General features: G+C 37.2%; 1 long non-coding RNA gene across 1 annotated transcript in view; it reads right to left on the bottom strand.

The window, feature by feature from the left end:
• The window catches only part of LOC104689848, a 124,700-nt gene extending 98,505 nt beyond the window's left edge, over positions 1-26,195 (bottom strand). The window contains exon 1 of the long non-coding RNA XR_005601524.1: positions 26,114-26,195. This is a non-coding gene — a long non-coding RNA (uncharacterized LOC104689848). The remainder of the gene's footprint in view (positions 1-26,113) is intronic.
• Positions 26,196-26,488: the final 293 nt, after the last annotated feature.

Below are 26,488 nucleotides of genomic sequence, written 5' to 3' on the forward strand. Positions count from 1 at the left end.
AATTATTGTATTCTCCCTGGGAAATTAGACTTCGTGTGTCTTTTCCAAGAAAAAATAGCAAATGTCATAAATAGCAAAAATAGTCTGCTGGACAGCAAGCAAAATTGTTCCACGCTGCCTGCAGGACCAGCTTTTGGGCTGGACACTTACATTTCCACCAGAATTTGAAAAGCATTTGAAGCCAACCTGCATCTAGTAGTTTTAGCTTCCTAAAAAATCCAATTTATTTATACACCTCAAGGTTGCAGGTATTCCTAGGCATCTCCACCAAGAGAAATATTTAAAAGTTTCTATGAAAATCTTCAAAAGCTAAAAATTAATTCTGTAGAGAGGTTATAGCGTTTGAAATTTTAAAAATTATTTATGAAGAGGACTTTTTTTACTAAACTACTTCATCAAGGTTTTCTTGTTTTACACCACAGCATGAATATGATGTACAAACAAGTTCACACACACAAACACACAGACACGCAAACGCACACATTGTCTCTCCACTTACTTGGATTAGAAATCCTCTAGTTATTTACAGATCATAATTTTAATTAAGAAAAAATAGTTTGAAGATGATAGGACCTTGAACCATGTGCATTACAGATTGCCATCCCAATTTAGAAAAAAAAGCAATCTAATTACCCCAGTGGAATGACATTTTTTTTGCACCATGTTGTCCCTTTAGGTTACCCACTGTTGGCAGAAAAATAATTTTGATGAGAAAAGATTTTTTTCTTTTTAACCTTCTGTTTAAGCAAAGTTTTCTTTTAAAAAACCTTAATACTTAATACATTGCTTTAAAAAGCTAAAAATCATTCTAGAATTCAGTCATATGCACCTTCAATCAGTTCAGCATTGATTCCTCAGAACCAATGTGAAGCTAATGGTTGTTACTCATTGATTCAAAATGTGAAGCTGACCCTGTAGTTCTGTTCCCTAAAATAGCCACATTCTTGTTGCTGACTAGTTCATCCTTTCCTCGTCTGCTGCTATGTCTTTCTTTTTACGTATTATATGGCTTTTGCCTTAATGGACAGACTTTTCAGAGTGCTGTTTGATTGCACCTGACTAATGGAAAAGTGGACCTAATCTTTCTCCAGAAGTTCTGGATTAAATAGCTATACAAATATTAGAAATCAGAAGAGGCACATCAATATGTTACAAAAGAGAGATGTTCTGTCTGTTTCATAGGTTTGTGAGAAGACAGCTAAACTAGCCCACTTTATGTTATGACGCCAAATATTTCGATACACTGAAGTTATTCATCATTCATTTATGTAGGCAAAATTAAAAAACATATATTCCAAAGCCTGTTCTCCCTCAGCTTTAAGTAGAACAGAATGACCACCTCGGTTATTGCCAGCTCAGAGAGCCAAGAGTTTGGTCTTAGCTGAGATTCCCACTCTTCAAGTATCCTTTGATAGCATCAAGAAAATCTTTCGTACTAAAACAAACCTCTCCTGAGTCTCTGGGCCCTTGCAGTTTAAGCACATAGCCACTAGAGGACACTGCTAATAGTGACTATTTTTTTATATGTAAACATTTAAATGCTTTCCATTTGCTGACCAGCTTTTGACTTTTTCAATGATCATAAAATGATCCTTTTAGACTGTCTTACAAATAAGGAGGGGGGTCACCTTGGACATCAGGTAAAGAATTTGACACCTTTTCCTACAGAAATCTCCATTTCTTACTGTTGGCTGGGTAAAAAACTGGCTGGATGACTGAGCCCAGAGAGTGGCAGTGAATGGAGTTACATCCAGTTGGTGGCCAGTCACAAGTGGTATTCCCCAGGGCTCAGTGCTGGCCCTATTAAGTATCTCTAACAGTGATTTGGACAAGTGGATAAAGCGCACCTTCAGTCAGTTTGCAGATGACACCAAGCAGGTCCGGAGTGTTAACGTGCCGGAGTGTAGGAAGCCTCTGCAGAGGGATCTGGACAGGCTGGATTGATGGCCCAAGGTGAATGGTATCAGATTCAACAAGGTGAAGTGCTGGGTTCTGCACTTGGGTCACAACAAACCCAGGTAGCACTACAGGCTTGGGAAATGGTGTCTGGAAAGTGATGCAGTGGAAAAGGATCTGGGGTTTAGAGCGCAAGTCTTATGAGGAGCAGATAAGGGGAGTTGGGGTTGTTTAGCCTGACGAAAAGAAGGTTGAGGGGACACATCACTCTGTACAACTACCTGAAAGGAGGCTGTAGCCAGGTGGGTGTTGATCCTTCCTTACAGATATCAAGCAATAAGACAGAGGAAACTGACCCAAGTTGCACCAGAGAAAGTTTTTATTGGATATTAGGAAAAATGTCTTCACTGAAAAGGTTGTCAAGCACTGGAAGAGGCTTCCCAGGGAAGTGGTAGAGTCACCATTCCTGGAAGCATTTAAAAGTCACGTAGATGTGACACTTACGGACATTGTTCAGTGGTAGCCTTGGCAATGCTGGATTAATGGTTGGATTCTCAAAGATCTATTCAATATAAATGTTTGTGTGAATCTATGACTTTCTGACTTATTTTCTTGCATCTTTTCCAAACCAGGTGCTTTGCTGTCTTTGTTTTCTTTAAAATAGACTAGACTCCTCATTATGCATTTGATCCTGTTTAGTAAAAAAAAATCAATTGTATGCATTGTCTCTAAATACCACTCTTCAGTAGAAGAATTGTTGTGGTTAGGGACCATGGCTCATGTGTGAAGAAATTATACAACAAAATCTTCACTAGTACATACACCTTTCCATTTATGAAATTTTTAAAACATGCTATAAACTCTGCTTTTTTACTGAGATGCTTCAGAAATTCAGTGGAATTTTGGCAACTAAAAATTTATCTTAGTCATCAAGATACTTCCCTGTAGGGAATTGAATAACATTCACCCATACTTCCATATCAGAGTAGAATGATTTCCAGAATACATTGTTTTATTATAGCACAAATGTCTTCTCTAGTGCAAGACTGAATAATGACTAGATATCGCTAGATAACTTCTGATCAAATGATCAACATTCAACTAACGGAATTACCCACAATTGCTTGTGGAATAACCAACATGTAGAAATTCCCTCAAAATTACAATGCAAATCATGTGAAGTTACATCCTTTTTAGCGAACACTACTGTGATTTTTTTTTTTGTCCCTTCCAGGGAGTACTCTTCAAGTGCAGCATCACTTATATCACAGTGAGTTCTGAAAAAATCTGGAAAAAACCCTCATTATCTCAGATGTACAATTATGTCAACACAGCCCACGAAATACTTTTAGTTACATTCACCATGGAAAAACTTTTCTTCAGAATATAAAGGCTTCTAAAATTAATGTGTAGTATCTAACTGCTCTTAAGCTAAAAGTACAATGATGAATATGGATAAAAGAAAGAGTCAAATACCTTCACAAACAAGAATCTAGGTTCCATCAGAGAAAAAAACCTAATTTCCATTCTTACATTTCAAGAGGAAATTATCATAGGACAGAGAAATTGGTGGTTTTGAGGAGTACTGGTTAGGCAGGTTAGCTATTTTGTCTAGCTATTTTTTGTAGCTATTTTGTCTAGTAAACTGTAGTACTGTAGCAACTCAAGAAAAAGTATTTCTTACACTCTCTGCACCTGTATATAGAATTAGACTGTCAGCTATTTGCCTTTTGCAAGTTTTATATTTAGTACTATCGTTTAAAATTACAGAAGAAATTATTTGCTCTTGATTTATACTTTTTACATCCCTTGGAAATTTTAGTACAGATTTTTTATAGCTCTTTTTTACAGCTTGAAAGCTAGTGCTAAGAAGTAATAAAAATATTTACTCAGTTTTACAGAGGTATAATCAATAAGCCCATTATCCAAAGATGATTTCTTTCTCTATCCAACATCTTTGGGAAATTCAAAAAAACATCAAACTTACATATTTTCTTTTTTTCCCCCTGAAAAAAGAACACCCTCTTTTTTTTTAATCGTTATACAGATGTGGATGCTTGATTGCTCTTTGCCCATACAAACCAAGTTCACCACAAGAGACTAGTAGGTAGCACCTAAAGTCTGTGCAACTGGGGATCAAATCAACAGATGTGCAGGAAATAAGGGCTATTAATAAAAACCATACTTATTCAAGCTTTTATTCATGTTTCACTCTTTAAAAAATGTCTTCCCTCCGGTCACCCTCAGTCAGCTTTTTAGTAAAGAGGTAACTGGGCACCACTTTTGTGACAGTGCAGGCCTTACCTGGAAACAGGTCACAGGGCAAGCCAAACCCTATTCTTCAAGAAGTTTCACCAAGGCATTCTTGGGTGTCCAATTACCTTTCTCATAGCAACAGGCAGTATTGTGTCCCTTCAAAACCATGTTCCTGTAATATAATTGAGTCTTATATTTGAGCTTGTAACTGATGAACTCATAAAACATTTGCTGACTGAAGGTTTTTTTTATGGTTTGGGGTTTTATTTCTTCAGACATGGTAGAACAGCTAATTCACACATTTGGCTGTGTTTGGCTCTCTCCTATCTATGAGAACAAATTCTCAAAATGTGGCTACAAGTCAACAACATTTGAGAAACCAACAAAAAAGTTTATAGAAGTAAGCCTGATTTTTTTTTTTCCTTTGGATTTAGTTGGCTTTACGCAGTCTGTTGCCCAGAATTTTAGTGATGATGCCACTGTTTTTCTTAGCTATTAGTAAGTCACCCCATTTTCTAGCTGTATGACTAAATCCTAAATAGAATAGTTCTATTCTTAGTAACTTTAATGACTTCATAGAATATTGTGTATTTTAAATTTAGTCACTTTTTCCCTACTAATTTAAATCACCCTTCTTAACTTTCATTTCTTCTCTTGACAGATTTTGTTTAATTTCTGAAAAAGGGAAATGCATGCTCAGAAAAGAGTACACTTACACCAGTATTTTTTGTCATTCTTTTATTGTACTTTCCTAGGAGGATTTCTGTTATGGCCTCACAACTGCAGTATTTCTTAGAAGAGAAAAAAAATTACCAGAATTGTGACAAGCTCAACATGGCAAAGGGAACCTATCTGTTGGACTTCATAAATTCTTTTCTTAATATTTTCTGATCTTCTTAGAGTTGAATATTTTGAAAGATGTGATCTCGTATTACTTCCTGGTGAGAAAATGCCATACTCAGGCTATGAATTGCAAAGAAAAATTTTAAAACTGTAAGACGTCTACACAGAGATATAACTCAGGGAGTTTGCTTTGGTTCTATTTCCTAAATAGGGACAGACTAATCTATTGTTAAATCTGCCCTAGTTTATCTTTGTAAACACAAAGGTCGCTCAGATTACTGCCAAGCCTTCAGATCTTATTTGGAGGCAGCACTTGCAGAGTTCCTGAAATTTCCCATTGCTGGGTATTCCCTTGACATATGAAGATCAACACAAGGTTTTTACTCATCCAATTCATCAGGACTTTTGGCTGCAATCAACACCAACTTTACTAGTTTACCTGTTAAAAGCAGTAATAACCTAAGTATAAGCACATTACCACCTCTCTTTCCTAGGATCCTGGACACTGCTGAGGTATTCTGAGACATATTATAAACACTGAGAGACTGAGTTTCTCAACTTCTTTGGTTCTTGAGTTTAACATCCTGTTAAAATTGAATGTTTTAAAACTAATCTCCTCCATATTTGGAATAAAAAATATCCCATTATAATAATTGTAAGTATTACAATTCCCATAAATAAAAAGTAATAGTATTCAAAGCTTATCAAACCTGATTTCTTTTAATGACAAGGTAACCCACCTAGCTGATCAACCACAATAAGTATTTTAAAGATTTCATTCAGATTATGAGCCAGGATGGAATGAATGCCTGACCTGACAGGAGAATCTCCTGTGAACATGCTAGACGATAAAGGAACATGGAAGGAAATCTAGAGGAGTAATCAAGCCCATAATGACAGCACCTCCTCAAGTGGAGTATGGTATAGTATAATGCACTGTGTTTTCAAAAACCAAACCAAATACCTAAATGGAAATGAACAAACCACAGGTGAGTATGGTCTTGTTCAGTAAAGCAAAAGCAAAGCACTGCATCAAGGTGACTTGACCAGCTTCCAGGGCAGTGAAGTTGGGGTCACCCTTATTCAGTCACTTAGATACACCCTGACTGATTTCCACAAAGAATGTAAGCTTCTCTGAAGAAAGACTTTGTGTTTCTCCAGATTCTCCATTGCTTCTCCAGAAGCAATGTGTGTATTTTAGCACACATTTCCTGCATTCCAGTAGCCAACTGAGGAATTGCAATGTACACTGCTTTGAACATTTGGTTGGAATGTCTATATGAAATTCCATTGTGTGAAACAGAGAGTGCAGGTTGTGTCTCCAGTTCTTTTGCTCAAAATAGGTGGAGATCTTTCTTAAAAGAAGGTTTTTGTATTTGAGAGGACAATTCATTTAACAAAAGACTATTGGCTAAAAGCGTGAAAATTTGCAGTTGAGGTTTGGTCTTAGTATTGAAACAAAAGTAAGGAAACTATGAACAGAGTTATATATATATATAAAGAGAGTTCTGTTTATTTCTCAAAAATAATAATTCAACACAAATACATCAGATATCATAAGCAATACTTTAAAAACCTGAGTAGGGAATCCATAAATAAAATCAGGAAAAGGTGCCACGGTCTGAAAAGAAGAGAGATGTACCTACTGTCAAGTGCTGAGGGAGAACAGGTAGACACCTCCTTTCAAAAGCTAAACAGTCTTTTGTGTGAAAGAGTGCTCATATTTCTATTTCTCATTGCCAGAAAGAAGGGATGGGATGTCAACAATGGGGACTGTTTGTAATATTTTAGAACAACTTATGCCAGTAAGAAATTTATATAAAATGTTAACAGGCATGCAAAGGAAAAGGATTATGGAGTTGAACTAAATTCAAAAAACATGGTATGGTATTCACATGAAAAAAATATTGCAAATGTGTCTCTCAAAGTGTATAAGCTAGCTAAAAAATATTTTTTAAATTTTAAAAATATAAACAAACCAGTTATGGTGTTATTCTTACACTGACAGTTTACGTATTTCTTCATTAAATTGTAACAGTATCCCTGAAAGAAGCATAATTAAGCATCCTGCTTTTGTTCTGGTTTGGTTTTTTCCCAAGGATCTAGTACAACTGTAAAGCTTGCAGAACTTAATGGCGTGAAATACAAATCACATGGGAAGCTCACAGAGTGTTTCCTATGTACATTCAATCTGAGTTCCAGGAGCAATGTAAGCCATGTATCTCAGAGGCATATTTTAACATGAGCTTATCTCATTCAAAATTTGGAGCCTGTCTAAGTCATCTCAGATGTCTTGCTTTCCTCTGTATGTCTCACAGGAACAAGATTATGCAATATCATTTTCCTATTACATAATATTTAAAATTATATCTGTTGCATGCATAGCTTTTACTTTCCATATTAATCTGTCTTTATCTAAAACCATGAGTTTTCTCACTCTTACTTCTCCAGTTCTCTCCTCCATCCCACTCGGAAGAATGAGCAAGCAGCTCCATGGGGCTTAGTTTCCAGCTGGTGTTAAACCAAGACAATCTTAAAAATTACCTCTATAACTCTGTTTTGGTCACTTCATTCATATTATTTAACCTTTTAACACACTTATTGAGGCCATCTGTATCAAAAGGAGACTTTTGAGGATTGAAAATGAACCTGTTTTGTTACCAAAGACCACAATATTCAGATTTTCTGAAATTCCAGTTCCTTCAAAGTTGGCATTCCACGAGTATAGAATCATCACATCTATGTTTCCTGGAACTTTTCTTTATTCTTTTTATTTTCTTATTTTACTCCCTGAAGTCACTAATCTCTGGTATTAACATGGGGCAAATGTGAAATTATTGAATCTTAAGAGATCTGTGAATTAGAACAAGTTTTTTGTCCCATCTCATTATATAAACACAGCAAATGAATGTTTTTAGGGCACAGGTTAGTTGAAGGCAGAACATTAATTCTGTATTAAAGCATCTCATCAGCTTTTGTGAGGTTCAAAAAAATACAGAACTTTCTGCACAAGACAATAAAACAAAATATATTCTGGTAAGGAGAAATGTTACAGTATAATAGCTGTCATTTCTACTGTGGGAAAACTGAGTGACCGATTAATAATTTATTGTATGGCAAACCGGAATTTAAAATTTGTTTACTGAATCATCCTCTGGGGTCTTAAAACTACATATTTGAATTCATCTGTTTGCTTCTACTATTTTCAGTGAGACATTTTGGGAACCAGTGACAGCAGTCCCTTTCTCAATCCCTTTCTCTGTTTTGCTGACTGCCAACACCTCATATTCTCAATTGTGTTAGGCTCTTGTGACCCTCCTCAAGACAACTTTGTAAGCAAACAAATTACACAGAGCTCTGTGCTTTTATCAGGTATGCAATGTGACAGTTTTGATGACAAAGCCCCAAAAGGGAAAACAGCCTGCAGGTCTTTGTGCTACTGTAAAATGACAGAAACAATATAATTAGGTTAGAGTCTAAAACATTACCCACAGCATTGTGTAAGAAAACTTCACAAGCCTTAGCACTATCGTATTTGATGATAGTTCTATATAGATAAGTTATAACATTAAGTTCTAACACTGCCTGTAGATAATAACCTTCGCATTTGAGGACAAAAAATGTAGTTTCAAAACTCGAATATAATAAGTGTTAACTTGGTCAAAAGACTAGTTAAAGATGTAATTTCACATGTTTGAACATACAGACCTCCCTCTATATTTTTTTCCCCATCTAGATAAAAATAATAGAATTTACTTTTACTTATGTCTAATTTAAGAAGAGCACTAAGAGTTTTGATTAATATAACACAACAGTGAACTGTTCAAATAAAGTTAATAACTCAAGAATGCTTTAACTGCTATATGTTCACAGTGCATTTGCTGAGTCACAGCCTAAATAGAAAATAGATTTGAGGAATTCAATCTCAGCTTTAACAGAAAACATGCTATTCCAAATCAAGTTTCCCAGGGTCATAGTAATTCCCTAAATATTCAGGTTCACAAGAATTTTGAGGACTCCTTGGTGTTTGAAGAAAGACATAACCTTTTACATCAAACAAAAGATTAAAACCCAAAGCCTTCAGATCTCAGGACTGGTAATCAGTGCAATGTGAGTGAGAACACTGGCTGGAGGAACGATCAATCGGTCATCAGTGTGGAAGCAGGATTCCTCCAGCTGGGGCCGCCCATTATCTCAGGTAGCAGCAGTGAACATGCAACTGCACAGCCAAGTGCTGTGGCCAACAAGCAACAAACCACTGCTGGAAAGTATGTTGTGTTCGGTGTGCGCGACCACTAAGATTACACATGAGAAAGAGCACTTATATACCATTGCTTAAGCTACATGTGCCCACTGCAGTGTAAACCTAAGTCAGCTTAGACTTCTGCTTTGGACATTTTTCAGAAATGGTAACTGTATAATACTACTGAAAAAGACAGCAGTTTAAAAAATGTGAGATTTCTTTCCAGTTAAAAGAAATTTCAGTGCAAGAAATGTGAGAATATTGAATATAACATTTGCAATCTGATGTTTTTCAATTTGTCCAGCCAAACAGGAAATCAGATGTGGCTAGATTCACTCCCTTATCTGCATCCTGGGGAATGGGTAGTCTCAGATGTTGTGTATTTCCAGTGGTGTTATGGGACCCAAGTGGAAATATGCAAAGAGCACCTGAAGAATGTTGAATTTCAAAAATTACTAAACTTCATTACTGGAGAAATTTAGAATATGCATAGACTTGAGAATCCAAAGCAATCATATTATTAAATAATATGCACATCAAATTTAGACATAGGAAATTATGTATCAAATAGTAATTCACTTTTAACAAGGTGTACCACATCAACTGTGCTCTGGTTAGGAGACTGAATTTGCCTGAGACCATTCTCCAGTGGTGAGGCCAGCTGCCACTGAACAGCCTGGATACATAATATTAAACTTTCTTATCTTTTGAAACAGGCTCACGTACTAACTTCCAGTTGGGAATGATTCCTGGAAATGATTACTCTAGCTTGCAGACTGCACCCACGAATAACCTGAGGGACAGGCCAGAGGCACACAAGTTGTTGTTATAACAGTTTGGTGATACAGGATGCTCCTGGTCACTATTTAATTTGCAGCTATAGAAACAGCCTACAGATCCTCTGTATTCAGCATCTTAAGTGTAAATAGCACCAAAAAGTATGATAATACAAGACTAATTCAAATAAAACCTTTAAAAATTCAGTGAGTTACTTTTGGTTATTTTGTGTAAGTATGCACAGAGCTTGGTATAACTCAGGGTGAATGAAAAGAGCAACACCAGCTCACCAATAAAACCCACCACACTGGACATTAAGAGTACTATTTCAAAGTGAAAAGAATTAGGTATCAAGTTTCTATGGGAACCTTTAAAAATTCTAGTAAAGGCGTCTTAAGGAAATGTTCTAGAGGTGTCTCAAGGAAATGTTCTACATTTCAAATATACATCTCAATTAATGCTATTTTAGCTGGATTGTCTGTATATGAACTTTTGCTTGAATTTCCAGATCACATTCACCACACTATTAATTAAAATATTCTGTCCTAAACAGAGACTGTTCTCAAACTTTCAGACTTTAACACAGAAAACAATTGCAGACAAGTATGACATAGTCCTCTTAGAAGAGTCTTATGGTTGGCATTTAGCCAGACATGTAAGCATGTAAGATGCAACCATAAAAATAATTTTTCTCCACTATCAAGCAAAAAAAAAAAAAAAAAAAAAAAAAAAAAAAAAAAAAAAAAAAAAAAAAAAAAAACGCAATGGAAACCAACCAACCAAAACAAGGAAACAACTGGAAAAAACCCAAACCACTAAACTTCCATGGAGAATGGAATTTTAAAAATATCTTCTGCTTAATTTTGACATAAAAACTTCAAAAGGAGGTGCAGTTCCAAAGGTAAAAAACAAAAAGAAAGAAAATCTGCCAAATGTTTCAGGTATCTGTACTTGCATATATCTGTATTTGTGGGAAGAAAATATTTTGAACAATAATTCTTGCTCAGCAGTTACCTTGCTAACATTATTTAACACTGATATTCTTAGAAGCTATCACATTGCTTTAATTTTCCTAAACTTACAGTTCCACAGCTGTTTAGTCCAAGACCAGGATGCTTCCCATCTCCTGTCTTCTTTATGCCAGTGCTAGGACTTATGCAGCCAGATGGCTCAAAATTAGTTAAGTTGTCCTAATTTTCCTTCATCTGAGTGAGATCCTGTATATACCTTATCGTGTTTCTAAATATCCATTGCAGCTAACCTGAGTGGGCTGGAATACACAGCCAGAAACAAGGAGAAAGAAGGAAGATTAGACCACAGTTGAAATAGGGGCAACCTTCTTATGGCAGTAGCTTACTCAGTTGCTTCATGGTGTTTGCCTTAGTTCAAGTAAATTTCAAGTTTATCAGCATGGTTTTTATGCTATTAAATCCTTCTTCAGAGAAAATTGTTCAGCTCCTCATCAAAAATTTTCTCCCTAAGAAGGAGTAACTATAAAATCATAGCATCAGCTGTTGATTTACTCTTAGAATAGCCTACATATAATGTAATTTGAACTTATTTAAATCAATGCAATAACTTATTTGCAAAAAAATGTAGTTATATGACTACCTGCAACAGCAAATCTTTGTGATCAAACTGAGAGTTTTCATCATGCCCAGATTTTAAATTAATGTTCATTACAGTCTTCTCAGAGGTGTTTCCTCTGGACTGAAAATGTTCTGGAAACAAGAGTTACACAAAACTTATGGGGAGACAATGTCAAGTGAAGTTCAGGTAGACAATATTCCCTGGTTTTCCCTTGTCTACCAAGCCAGTCTTTTCATCACAGAAATTGATCAGGTAATTCAATATTACAGTGCAACTAGAATTTCAGAGAGACATCTGAGCATCTCCATGAGGAATAAATATGTTAATATACGTGTCAGGATTCCTCAACATAATGAACAATATAGAAAAAAAAGGTATATTAAAATCCTCCTTTTTGCATAGAACTTTGGTTTACTGGAATGTTTCCTTTCATTTGTTACTATACTTGCAAGTCTGCAAGTTCAATTGGGTTCCTCCAAGTTTCCTTTTATAATACAAGTCAAATATTTCAGACCTGTGGGAATGCACACAAGGGAGAATGTCTTTATTTTCTGTTTTATTAAAACACCAGTTAAGTCTCATTAAAACCTTAGTGTCTCACTGGAAAGCTCAGATGTTCCCACACTGTTCAGCTAGGATTGAAACGTGAGCCTGAAAGACAGATACGAAACAGATATCTGAGAGTCTTGTGATGAACAAAAACTGGTCCAAGCATAATAAAATCATAAACTTTTGAAAAATTAACTCCTATGAGCTCCCCCCTCTCCCCAGCTTTATTTAAAGGAATATTTTTACTGATAAGTTTCAGACTTATGCTTGCAGAATTTTTTCCAGTGATTTCAGCTCTTCAAGCGGCCCAGATCTTGGCTCTGAAGAGACATCCTGGGTTCCTTGCAGGGTTAATAAAGAGATTACCCAGCTCCCAGGATAATGGGCATTCAATAGTAGAGGCAATGGATATGTTGAGAATTGGGAAGGTAACAGAACGATGTAAAATAAAAAATAAATAGATTCTTGAACAATACTGGGAACTGCTGTAAAGAGACTTGGGGGACTTATAAGAACAACAAAATAGAAAGAAAAAGATAGAGGGGAAGAAGACCTCAAGAACTTGTTGGGGAAATTTGGCTTAGGTCCAAATGAATGTTAAGCACCAAGCAGAAGCAAGTGAATATAACAGAGTCAGACTAGGAGATGATTGCTGGGGGAAAGGCTAACAGAGAAAAAGGGGCATCATTAAGTGGAAACAGGATTTTCTGCATACAGGGAGTAGAAAGACCAGCCTAAGAGGAAAAGAGGAAAACAGTCTTTGTAAAATGAGAACAATGGAATAGTGATGAAGAAAGTAACATGGGAAGGAGATAGGTAGGCAGAAAGCCCCAGGTATATAAAAAGTGAGAGTTCAAATAGCCAGAGATCTGCTGGGATGAACCATGCTTCTCATAGAGATATGATGGAACTCCGTTTATTCCATTGTCAGTCCCATAGTTATACTCTAATTCCCCAAGCACGCATAAGCAAGCTCCATACTATTGGGTTACAGCTACTGTTCACGCGGCCTTTAATAGCAAGCGATTGGTTACAGATTAATATGCACGCAACTAACTAACATAAGTTTCTCTCTCTCTGTGGTCAGCATCCCCCTCCACAACATCCTGTTGCTTGCCACATCAGCATTGCTCCTCTCTTTTTTCCCTTGTCGAAGACAGTTCACTAATATAGCTTGGATTGTGCACGTACACATGTCCCTGTTCACTCAGCCATTTCTCTACAAGTTCAGCTTGTAGTGAATGCTATCAGCAAGTTTCATAGCATCTGGTAAAGCAGATAACATCCATTCATGGATGCTATTTTCTTGCATACAAGGTGCTGTGAGCTAGAGCTGGCAGTCGCCCCATGGTCCAGGCTGCTTGCTTCAAAATGCCTCATTAACACATACAAAACTGTAGTAAAAACATTGCTGATTTCGTTTTGTGTGCACAATTCACTCTAATGACATTTTTGCACACATCTTCCAGAAGACTACCACTTCCTTTTGTTCCCAAGAGGGGCATGTCTCATTAAGTGGGCATCTTTTACATAGCTTATTCTCTTTCTCAGTTTCATTCCAAAGTCTTATTTATCATGCTCTCTTTGATTCCACTTTGAAGAAAGACCTATTGAATTGTTGATTTCCCTGGGGCTTTTCACTGCCCCATCATTATAGCATTTGAAGACTTTGCCAATTGACATATATCTTTACAACACCTTTTAAGCAAGGAAGCACTCTATTCTCAAATTGAAGATAGAGCTCTAAGGATTCCTAACAATTCTGTGTACCCATTTTGATTCAGATTACTGTTTACAGGTCATACATTCCAAACCCAGTTTGAATAGATTCTTATGTTGCATCTTTGAGCATTCAGCCATCGGCAATTAAGTATTTAGAATCTCAGATTGGTCACCCTAAAATGAACCCTCCAAAAATGTTTAGGCAGGTTTCCTAGCATTGCAGATACTGACATAGACACTGGAGGGATGTAAGTTTTTTCGATTTTGTGACTTTCTGTTTTGTGGGCTATGAAATTGTCTGTTGCTTTCATAAATACTTCCTTGGCTGCACAGCAACACAGGCTGAAATGAATTGATTGGCTCAAAACCTTCACCATGGATTTTTGTTCATAAATCTATTCAATACATTATTTCTAATTCCTAGATTTTTTCAAAGGAAGCCAAGGCGAGTAAGGATTGCCATTTAAGAAATTTTAGAATAAGATTAATATTAGGAATCCAGATATTTCAAAACCTAGATAGATAACCACACAAAACAAATGCATATGTTCCAACCTAGTTAATTCTGTGATTCTGTGATTCTGTTCCATACAGAGTTAGTCAACTGAAACTTCTTAGCCTTTCTCTTCTATGAGAGTGTAGTGGTTTGGTCCGAGATAGTCATTACCGTTTATCTTCTGTGAGATAAGAATTAGGAGAAACGCAAAGCAGGCACCAGACTTGAAAGAGTATAAAGAAGTTTATTAACAGACCTAAAAGAAGGAAAAAAAATCATACCACACCTTCAGAACTCTTCTCCTCCTCCCACCTTCCTCCCTTCTCCCACTGACAATGTAAAAAGACAACCCTTCAGATGTTCAGTCTGTTTACCACTTCCATAATAACCTTGTTCAGTCCATTTAGAAAGAGAAGTCTCTCTTGCCCATGCTATGAACACATTATCACAATGAGACAGCCACCTACTTCCAAATAACTTTGTTCAGTCCATTTAGGAAGAGGAGTCTCTCTGCTCGCATGTGAATCCCTTCCCCCAACTTGCAGCTTTTCCCACAACTGCTTTCAAGGGTCCACTCTTGAAGTTTTTGGGGTACAATTTTAAGGTTGAGCCGTTCAGAAACAAAAATTCTCTTCACCCATCTCTGGGAGCATTTCATCTCTAAGAACAGAGGCCCTTCTCCTTCCCTGGGAGCAAAGGGTCTTCCTCATCTTCATCTTTAGGACTATCTCTGGGAGCATCTCTAGGAACTGAGATTTTCTCCTTTCCCATTTGGAGCAAAAGTCCTCATTGCTTCCATCTCTCCCTGTCCAAACTTCTCATGAAATTACAGCTGCTTCAGCATCTGCCTATCTCAGCACAGGTACACAAGTACAAGTTGAACACTCCACCCTCCATATCTTCATGAAATTACAACGGATACTCTGATATATCATAGCTTCACAACAGAATTTCATCTTTAAGCATCTCCTCTTTCTCTTCCCTCAGGTTTTCAGCTCTTCACAGCACTAAAAGGGTTAATCTCACCTAGGCCTTGCAGCTGGAATGTGGCTTATCACTGTTGGTCACCTGACCTCTGCAGGACAGCAGTGCCGCTTTTGCTGAAAACTTGGCCACAGTGTGGGGGGGATGGGGGAGGAGCCGGGCCGCTCCGGCTGTGGGGGGGTTCCGCGGGTAGAACAGGGCCCATCGGCCCCAGGATGGCCATGGCCCGGCCCAGCCTGGCCCGAGCAGGGCTAGGGCCGGGCCCACTGGCCCCCGCACGGGGTCTGCAGCCACCTGTCCCAGCACCGGAAACGAGACAGAGAGAGTCTGCCTCTGGGTTTCTATTCTTAAGTGTGGATCACAGAGGCGGTCACAACTTTAAGTGGCTTAAAGAATTGTCCATATTCAAACTGGCCAGCTGATAGGTTCTGTTAGGTCATAGAGGAAGCTGTAAGCACCCTTTTGTAAGAACTTCACTTCCGGGACTATGCTTGCTAACCTATGACAGAGAGAAAAGGAAGAAATGAACAACAAAAGAAAAGGGGCAATGTATTGTTAGATAAAGAAATAATTTCTCTCCCCCAAGTAGTAATTGCATAACAGTAGGAAGACGAAGATCAATACATACATCTTCCTGTCATAATTGGACAGGCCTTTAAGGCATATTTACTCAATGCAAGTGTGGAGTTAGATGTATAACTACACAAAACTATCATGCTAAAAAAAGTCTATACAAAGCAACTGTGGCTCCAATTAAAAAAATATGCTGTCACTAGTAGGGATTTTTTCCTACTTATGTAATTTTTCCTTTGCATAGGAATTATGCATATTTTCTATATTTAATATGGCCACTTAATAAGGAAAATGCTGATGTTAAGATTTTTTTGAAAATATATGCTGAACTATCCCTTGGAAAATGCACTGCTTCAGTTAAACCCTGATACTCTCATCTTCAACAAATCAGACTTTCATAACAGCATAATTTTAACTTCTTTTTCAACATTGAACAGATTACAGGAAGTTTGGATTTTCTCATTTAAACTGCTCATGGCAACAAGCAAATACATGTAGCCTACAGACTAATCACTTAATATAAGCCTACAGAAACATGAGTCTTCCTTGCTTGCTTTAACCTGCTCTAGATGGCATTGACAATTTGTATCTATGAGAGTCTATATTTTCGTCTATAGCTTAAGTCTCTAAGTATCTTCCAAGTCTGATAGTGCTAGGAAAGACTAAACTATTAACAGATTCTGCCAGTTTCACTGAATCCTTTCAGAATTTTCTGCCTCACTTTTTGGCAAATCTTATTTCCATCCATGAGAATGCGCTTTAATGCAGTTGCCCACTCCCAACCCCTGCTACGATTTTTCAGCAAGATTATTTAACTGCAAAGAGAAATAGATTTGTACTAGTATTGTGCCTGTAAACTGGCTGTAAAAGCAGGAACTACAAAAATTACAAGCTTTCACAGCATAAGACATGCTACTTGATGGGGCAAAATTAATACAAAGATATACGGAGCAAAGTAAATAAACATCTACATCTCAAAAAGTCAAGGGAGCTGGATAACCTGCTTTGCTTTAATACTTTCTTGTCTTACATTTTCATTTTCATGCTGGAAGTTTTTTTAAGAGAGTAACTTGCCTACAGACAAAAGAAGTCAAAGAGTATAGCAAATAATTTGGCTAAATCCTGCAAGAGTGTTTCTTCCTATGGAAACATTCTACCCCATCAGACAACAAAAATCAAATACAAAGCCAGTCATCTGTTATAGTTCATCTCTCTTGCATCCTCCTTTCACCCTTCACTATTATCTTAGAACAGTTTGGCTCAGAAGGGACCTTAAAGGTCATATAATTTCAACCTCCATTCTGCATACAGAGACATCTTTAATGCAATCAGGTAGTTCAAAGCTGCATCCAACCTGGCCTTGAACCTTTCCAGGGATGAGACACCCACAAATTCTCTGGACAACCTGTTCCAGTGTCTTACTGATCTCACAGCTAAAAATATCTTCCTAATATCCAGTCTAAACCTACCCTCTTTCAGTTTAAAGCCATTACCCCCCCGTCCTATCATTACAGATCTTAAATAAAATTTTTCCCCATCTTTCTTATAAGTTTCCTGTAAGAATATATATAAGCTGCTATAAGGTCTCCCTGGAGCCTTCTCTTGTCCAGGCTGAACAACACCAACTCTCAAATTTTCCTCACAGGAGAGGAGTTCCATTCCATTGATCATTTTCACAGCACTCTTGTGGACCAGCCCTAACAGGTCCTTATATTTCCTGTGTTGAGGCCCACAGAGTGGGATGCAGTAATCCCGGTATGGTTTCAGTGGAGAAGAGTAGATGAATAGTTTCCTCCCTTGACCTTCTGGCCACGTTTCTTTTTAATGCATCCTTGTACCCCAGGATAGAATTGGGTTTCTGGGCTGCAAGTGCAAATTGCTGGCTGATGTCTTAAGTTTCATCTACCAAAAACCCCAAGTTCTTCTCTTCAGGGCTACTCTCATTCAGTTCTTCACTCAGTCTGCATAGATACAAGGAATTACTGGACCCAGAAGCAGGACTTTGTATACTGCCTTCTTGAATTTTATGAGGTTCACATGAGTCCATTCTCAGAATTGTCATGGTCCCTCTGGATGGCTAGGTCCTTCTAGCATATCAACTGTACCACTCAGGATGATGTCATCTGCTGAGGATACACATAATCCCACTATGTCAACGATGAAGATAGTAAACAGTACTGGTCCCAGTACAGACCTCTGAAGGTGTCATTCCTGTTGTGCATTAAGCCGTTGACTAAGATTCTTTGGATATGACCAGACACCCAATTTTTTATCCATCAAAGAGGGTCCATCAAACCCATATCTATCCAATATAGTGACAAAGATGCTTTGTGAAACACTGTTAACCTCATAGACATCAAGACTGATGACATCAGTTGCTCTTCCATTATCCACCAACTCAGTCCCTCCATCATACATATTTAGGAAGAAAGAATATAACAGTTCAGTTGGAAATCCTAGAATTGTAACTGACCGCTGGCTTCCCTTCTCACAAATCTCATGACCTTTTGCTCCAAAACAGGTAAAAAATTATCCAGGCTAGTAAAACATGAAGCAAATCATCAGAAATTCACCACCTAAATCTACACCAGACCATAAAGAATGACATGAGGACAACAAACTAGCCTTAATATGAAGATTAAAATAAAACATTAACCAAAAGAGCACAAGGTAAGTTCATTTCCAAGATAAATTCGAAACAGTCCTACTTGAATTTAGATAAAGTACAATTAATTTCACTGTTTTAAAAATTAAGAAGCCCTACAGACTTTGGTTTCCTTGTTAGTTCAGTAACACATCAGTAGAAATCTATTAGACTGAACACTTTTCACAACAACATTATGTTTTTTCCTTTATTTCCAGCAACTATTAAGCAAATCATATTTGAATACTGCCATGGGATCAGTAGAGAATTGATTAAAAGAGGTTGGGTAGGACAGCCTTCCGCTCAAAACAATATAATAACCAACATCACAAACTAAATATGACTTTGTCAGTCTTCAAAACTTTCAAGGATGTTGTGTCAACAGCCTGTTTGTATTCTGCACTGTCATCCCAGCATTTTTACCAACGTCCAGTCTGAGCAGTGTCAAGTCATGTTTTTTGCCTGCTGTTCCCTAGTCTATTGTCTGGCACTACCACTGAGAGTCTAGCACCATCATCTTTGTACATCCCCTTTCAGATTGCAGCCTGCTACCAGGTGGCTCCTCAATCTCCTCTTTGTCAATCTCAGCAAGCCCAGTCCCCCACTGTCAGCCTCTCCAGTTAGCTTGTGTGTTTCATGCCCTTACCCATCTTAAAGTTGCATACGGGAAACTCACATTACCACTATTGACTTTCAATTAACCAACTGTTGAAAATATACACAACATCATGAAGTAATTCTATTTATACTTTGAGATGCATTATATTAGCGTGATATGAGCACACCAGCACTAACGTATATGCTTCAAGAAACTAATGAATGTTTCAGAACACAGAAATCAGAATAGTTTGTTAAAAGATGAAAGAGAATGGGAATTATTTTACTTTCAAGTCTTTACCCTTTAGCTGGGATATTCCCTTAACTTGGGATATACAGCAACATTGTTATTTATCCATTCACCTAAACATTCCTTGATTATAAGACTAATAGCTTCCAATGACAGAAGTGCCCTAATTAATACACTAAACTCCATATCCCTTTGTTTAAAGAAAGTATAATATTCAAGTTTTCAATTCATACACTGTGTTACTTCCACAGGTGACTGTATCCCTTAACATGATTCTTCAGACTCATGATCTCAGCATATCATGGAATTATTGAGAAACATACATTTAATACTCTATTTTCATGTGTAACATGTAAATATGATTTCAAGAAATTTCTTGTTCGAACTATAGAGTTATCAGGTGTCTGCAATTTTATGTTGAATAAAAAGACATTTTATTGCCTCTTTTTGTAATCTATCTGATAAATTTAAATAATAGGTATGTCCATTACGGGAAGAAGGGTTCCATCTTTCTTTATAGACAGTATCAAAGAATCAAAACTACTATTTTCTTTTTTCCAAGTATGTCCCAAAGTATTTGAACACACAGATTTTTTTCTGGTTTTAGTTCAGTAGAATAGCTTTATTGCCTCTAAGAGTTCATTTCCAAGTTCCTGGGTAGCAAGCTACATCTATGTGATTATCCAATTACAGCCTATGAAGAATATAGTTCTGGAACCTAATTCCAATTATTTGGCTTATCAAGTGTGAATTCTACTTAGTTTAAAGCTTCCATTTCAGATGACTGTGTTGAAAGAACTGTTTGGGGTTTTTTTCCAATATGTCAAACACACCTAGTTTTTATTCTGTCCTCTGATTGAAATTAATGAGATACTTGCTTGTATATCGAAAGAACAATACATTAATAGTCACTCATTTTTTAAATAAATATTTTCAAATTATCCCTTCCATCCTGATATTGGTTTACAATTAGCATGTTTAACTTCAAAGGTCTCCAAATAAAACTGTGTGAATGGATAATAAAAAATCAATATATTTTCCTACAAATGTTGCTACCAAGAGCTCTTTCACAGTGAGTTTAAAAACCTCCTTTAACTACTCTGCTGATTGTACAAAATTTTGCTGTATACATAGTGATTTTGTAGGCTAGTGTAAAATGGGGTCATGTTGTTTAGCCCAAAGCAAGACTCAAATTAAAGTAAGTTTTTTTGCATTTTCTTCCAAAGCCAGACAAATAAAGGTCTAAGTAAAGACAAAATTTTGGAAATAGTTGTGCATATATTCATGTGTCCTCTCTGTAAGGTCAGACATTAGTTATCTTTGTGGAATTAAACGCTAAAACCACAGCAGTCATAAAAAGTTTGTGAACTGGGTTTTTAACACTATATAATTGGTCATATTGATCACATTGTCTGCAGTGTTATTTTTACAGAAAAGAATGAGATCAATATGAGGATCCAAAATAGCAGTAGGTCTTACCACTGCTGTTATGACACTTGTTAGAAGAAACATAGCATTAACTATTATAAGATCTTGTAAAAAACATACAGTTTTATGTTTCTTGATTTTTTGGGGTGGTTATGTGATTTTTGTTTTTTGGTTGGTTTTTTGGTTTGGTTTGGTTTGGTTTTGGTTGGGTTTTTTTTGCTGGTTGGTTGGTTGGTTGGTTGGTTTGTTGGGTTGGGTTTTTTCCTCCCAGAAAAGCAAGCTTTCCTCAAAATCCAAGAAAGAATGACTACATAGTGACCTACAGAAAATAGCTTTCCCAGAACATCTAATCTCTATGTTGAGCAGGCTTTAGGCTGTGGTATAACTTGTACAGCTCAGTGCTTGCTTTTCTAGATGAGGAGAGCAGATTGAAACCCTAAAAATGTCTCAGGTGAGAAACACACCAAAAAAAGGGTCTCCAAGCCTATGGTACTCGCACAAAACTGTTTACATTAAAACCATTACAAACTTCCCAGGCTTTAGACTGATGTAAGCGGTTTAGGTTATATCCTTCAGTCCTCTTCTCACCAGTCTTGTAAAATGAGTAGTCGGATCAGCTTTTTCTGCTATTCAAAGTTGCTCACCAAAATAATTATGCAACAGATGGAGTTATAGTTTTCTTCAAATAAAAGGAACAGACACTCAATTCAGCACTAGAAGAGGTGTCAGAGGACACTAAGCAATGAGAAAGAAGCATTTATTTAAAATAACCGCAACTGCTCATGAGTTTTTATTGAAGTATTGTAAATATAATCCCATGCTTGGTTTTTTAATTTTTAAAAATCTATTAAATGAGTAAAAAGTTATGTGAACTAGTAACAGAACAAAATCTATGAGATGTTCTTATGTAGCTTTGAAAATGGAGGAAAACAGTACTGAAAGGAAGAATTTTTGAAAAGCCAAAATATTTTCAAGACTAATAAATAAACACCAAAACCCAAAATATTGATTTTGTTGCAGAAAGAATTAACTACAGGATTTTATTCAGATTTTAGTTTTCCCATGTCAAAAATATGTCATGACCCCACTGGGGAGTAGAGCAAGAGTGTGAGGAGTCCTCTCCCTGGGGAGAAAGAAATAGCAGAGACAACGTGTGATGAACTGACCACAATCCCGATTTCATGTCCCCTAAACCTCTGTCAAGAAGAGGTAGAGAAATCAATCCCTGTGAAAGAGCAGTGGGGGCAAGGTGTTTGAAGACTTACTTATTATTTCTCATTACCCTACTCAGATCTGACTGTCAATAAATTAAACTAATTTCCCCGAGTCAACTCTGGCTTCCCCATGACTGTAATTGGTGAGTGATCTCTACCTGCCCTAATCTTGACCCATGAACATTTTGTTATCCTTTCTTTCCCTTGCCCAGCTGCTTTGGCAGGCCTGTAATGTCCAGCCAGGGTCAATTCACCACTGTGTTTTAAATAAACATTAAAGATGCCACTTCTTTTTCTTCTAGGCCTTTATTCACTCCCCTCACCTCCCCGCCATAATTAGTCCCATCTACAAAAGATTACATGAACTTATTTTCCTGAAGATAATCTTTAGTTTATGAATTAGCATAGTCTATGAATTTATACAGTGCATCTAGAGAAACTGCAGATACACTGACCAAGGCATAGATACAGACAAGGAAAAGAAATTCAATCCTGTTTAATCGACACAATTTTTTCAGGGAACGAAAAAAGTAGTTTGGAAGCAGCAAAGTCTTCCCCCTGCAGATAAATCAGAAAAAACCACATAATTTTTCAAATTTGAAGTTAGAAAAGTGTCTGTTTTGAGGTGAGCATGGATATCTGCTGTATGCTGGAGATATCACCACTGGAACAGATATCATTGTCACCATCTGACACCCAAAAAGAGGTAAGACACTGCTTAAGTGGGCTTTTTGGCATCTTCACATGCATTTAAGAAGGCTATGAGAAGAAGTGCTTTAGGACAACCAGAAGCTTCCATTTGGACAAAGACAAATTAAGCAGTTTAGAGAAAATGTCAGAGAGGGTCAAATAATATCCTAAAGAAAGAGATATATAAAGAGAGGTATTTTAATGAACAAGTGAATATAGAAAACCTAAGCTGAGAAAAAAAGGTACTAGAATGACTTTGCCATTTATCTTTCAATTAACATATAATGTGTTTTGTCATGAAACAGTCATTACTCAGAGCAGCTATGCCTTTGCTAGTGCAGGAAAATGTGTACCCTTCAGCACGTGGTTATTCCCCAAAAGGAAAAGAAAATTCTTTTAATTTTTCCAGATGAGTTTGATAGTGACTTAATGATTTTAATTGACCTCCGGTGTTTCTTTTCATGTGCCAGCTCTGCACCTCATTTGACCTCAGGCTTGCAGAAACTAATTAAATATGAGCACAGAGACAACTTTAAAACTCCAGAGCCAATACAGATAACAAAAGAAGATTTCCTCTACTTTTTTCTCCCAGTTTTTGAAGAAAGGAGTTCTATATTCTTAGTAAAAACCACAGACTGTCCTAGTTAATAAGATCATCTGGGATCAATTACTGCCAGGCATAATGATTCTTTATTCCAGATATGAGAATGAGATAGCTGTATATCTCTGTAGAAAATGAACACTGACATTCACCTTAAAGATTTATGCATGCATCATTTTCATACACACATATTTGGAGGGTCTACTGTCCACTATGTTTCTTCTCAAGGGGACAACGAGTGAGGCAAATGAGCTTGTATGAAGAGTAGCACCCTCTAAAAAAAAACTTTTTTTTCTCTAAGTAGTAGACAACTGATTTCAATGAATTATGCCTGCATGTACATGTTCTCTATGAAATACAAATTTCTGCCCAAAGAAGTATGCATTTTCAAAAGCCAGTCTAAACGTGAGTTGCTGGAGGAGATGGTTCTGTCTTCTTCCCTAAGTGTTTTCCATCCTCCTCCAGCTCTTCCACTCACGCAGCTATGCAGCCATCCAGATCAAAGATACGATATGCTGGAAACAAACAAACAGAAATATACCAAACCAATCAGATTTAGCTCAAGTAGGATTTTGACTGCCACACAAGCATCAGTCCCGCAATATGCAGGAAAGTTAAGACTTTCAGTAGCAGGAGGCTTAAGGTAATTTTAGTCAATCAAGAAATTAAGTACCAAGAGGAAAATGAGATGATTTTCATTACCTGCGCAGTGCAGGGTTTACAAACAGGCATACTGCAGTGTTATCCTACTGTACCGTGTATGGCAGTTTTTCAGGATATTGGCCTTTCATGGAAGTACTTTTTTCACGTGTTGAAAATTGGTGATCAGCAAAAGGACAGGCTGAAGAAGGTCATTGTGTTACAAAACAAAATTTACACAGTTCCATCAACTTCCATAGGAAGTCTCATCCACTGAGATCTGTTGGGGTCCCTCCCCCCTGCCATGGAGCCCTGGGAGAGGGGCCCTGGGGGGAGGCACGGGGTCTCCCTGCCCCTGGTCAGTCTCATTTCCCATTGGTTGGTTTGTGTTCCCCGGTGTGGCCAAGGACCCTGGGGTCCCGTGACTGCGGAGTTCCTGAGCTGAGCCCCGGCCATGCGGCTGGAGAAATAAACATCTCTGAAACATCTACCACGAATCTGTCCATATATACTTCGCTTTCCACGGGACTCCTGGTTTGAAATATACTTGTAGCAGTAATCCCCGCTGCAACAGAGATCTTTCTTACATTTTTCCACACACTGCTATTTCTGAACCAAATAACTTCATCCTAAGGTACTGCATCATAAATGACTGCCTGGTGTGATGTGAGGAGTGCCAAGTGCTGATATCAACTCCTTCGAGACCATGTGTGTTCTATGTCAAAATATTGAGCCAAAAAATTAAAAATATTGCAACAAAGAAGCCCCCTGCAAAAAACAAAAACAAAACCACAACCAACCGACCAACCAACCAAAAAAAATCCTCACAGAGACACAGACAGCCTGTATAGCAGCCACTTTCATTGCCTCATCTTCAACTTTCAGCTACTAGAAGCACAATTAATTTGCATGTCTCCAGTCTAATGCTGTAGGCTTTGCACCTTTCAAAATATACCTGAAAGCATCGCTTGCTGTAATCCTCCCTATCAGAGACTGGATATTGCCCTACTAGCTATAAATATTTCTGGATGTTGTACAATTGAGTGTCCATACACGATGTCTACATGTCAGCGTCTAAGGCACTGGAAAGGCCTGAGAGTTGGCCCTGAGTAATTTGTTTGTGACTGAGCAGCACAGGGTGCCTTCACAGTACTGTCTCACTTATAATAGAGATATGTGGGGCAATGTTACTTTTTGGAATACATCCAGTTCCCTTCAGTGAATGAACTAAAAATAAGCTAACCTACTCCAAAACTACTTACTACAAATGCAGCAATTCTGGAGCATCAGCATAGAAATGTTGATTCCAAACAGGCTTTTATTATACAAATATTCCATTGCCCGTAAGTAGTTCTCTGCTTGGAAGGCTGCAATAGCTTCCTTGGAGCCAGCAGATGGAGAAATGCTTCCGTTTAAAAAATATCTGAGGGGAAAGGCAAATTCAGCAGCTATGGAGGGAAAGCAGCTGTACTTTCCAAATCTATTCCCTCCTGATCATGAAATCTATCCCAGTCCGTTTCCTAGGTAACCCTATGAAACTGAGAATACTAGTTGAGACTGGAGGCAGTCAAAAACCAGATATAATTTTAAGTTAACCTTGCATAAAATAAGTTGAGAAATGTCATCTTTGATAGGATTCAGAAATTTAGTTTGTTTTTTTTTCTCCATGCACACAATGGGTTGTAGATGACACTGTCATTTTCCCACAATAGTTTGGAATGGTCTTATAAGATACTAGAGTATTGCACCTGTTTTTTGGGGTTTTTTAAAAGATTCATACACTGGCCTCCTCTGTTTTTTATAGTTGAAACATAGTATTTTTATTGATCAGTTATACTGAATACAAGCATGAATACTGATACTAGGGAATATGAACATCATACTGTCAATTTCATGCACTTTGCTGAGGAATTCTCCTCAGATAACAGTCAGCAGATGACACATATTAACATAGGAATAGAACAATAGATAAATAAATAATAGAATAGAGTATTCTTCTTATCTCTTTTTCTAGGGGAAAAAAAGCAGACTGTAGTAAAAAGAATTGCATTTAAAATGTACATGGAGTTCATGTAAAGCAAAACCAGTCACATTCTCCTTTCTCAAAATGAAATTTCTTACCCTCTATAGTCACACCATCCACTCAGTTTCTGTCTGTATTGAAAGCATGGAGACACAGACTGTAAAGTGGTCTGGATGAAGACAGCCTGTAAATCAAGGAAAGAACAGAACAGCATACTATGATTATTTTCAAATTCGTATGCATCCACTCTACCTTTTTGTCATTTCAAAGCATACGTGCATGCATCTGAGATATAGAAAGGAAAAGATATCCTTCAGATAATGAGATCAGTGTATTTCATCACAGCACTGCTCGCAAAAACTCAACTGGGTCAACACAGTGGACCAACAGGTTGATAAATTTGGTCATTATATTTTAGATGCCAACTTTTCAGAGAATATTAAGGATACCAGCATTAATTATAACTATAATTT

Source organism: Corvus cornix, chromosome 2, assembly GCF_000738735.6.
Source record: "Corvus cornix cornix isolate S_Up_H32 chromosome 2, ASM73873v5, whole genome shotgun sequence".
Classification (NCBI taxonomy): Eukaryota; Metazoa; Chordata; class Aves; order Passeriformes; family Corvidae; genus Corvus; species Corvus cornix.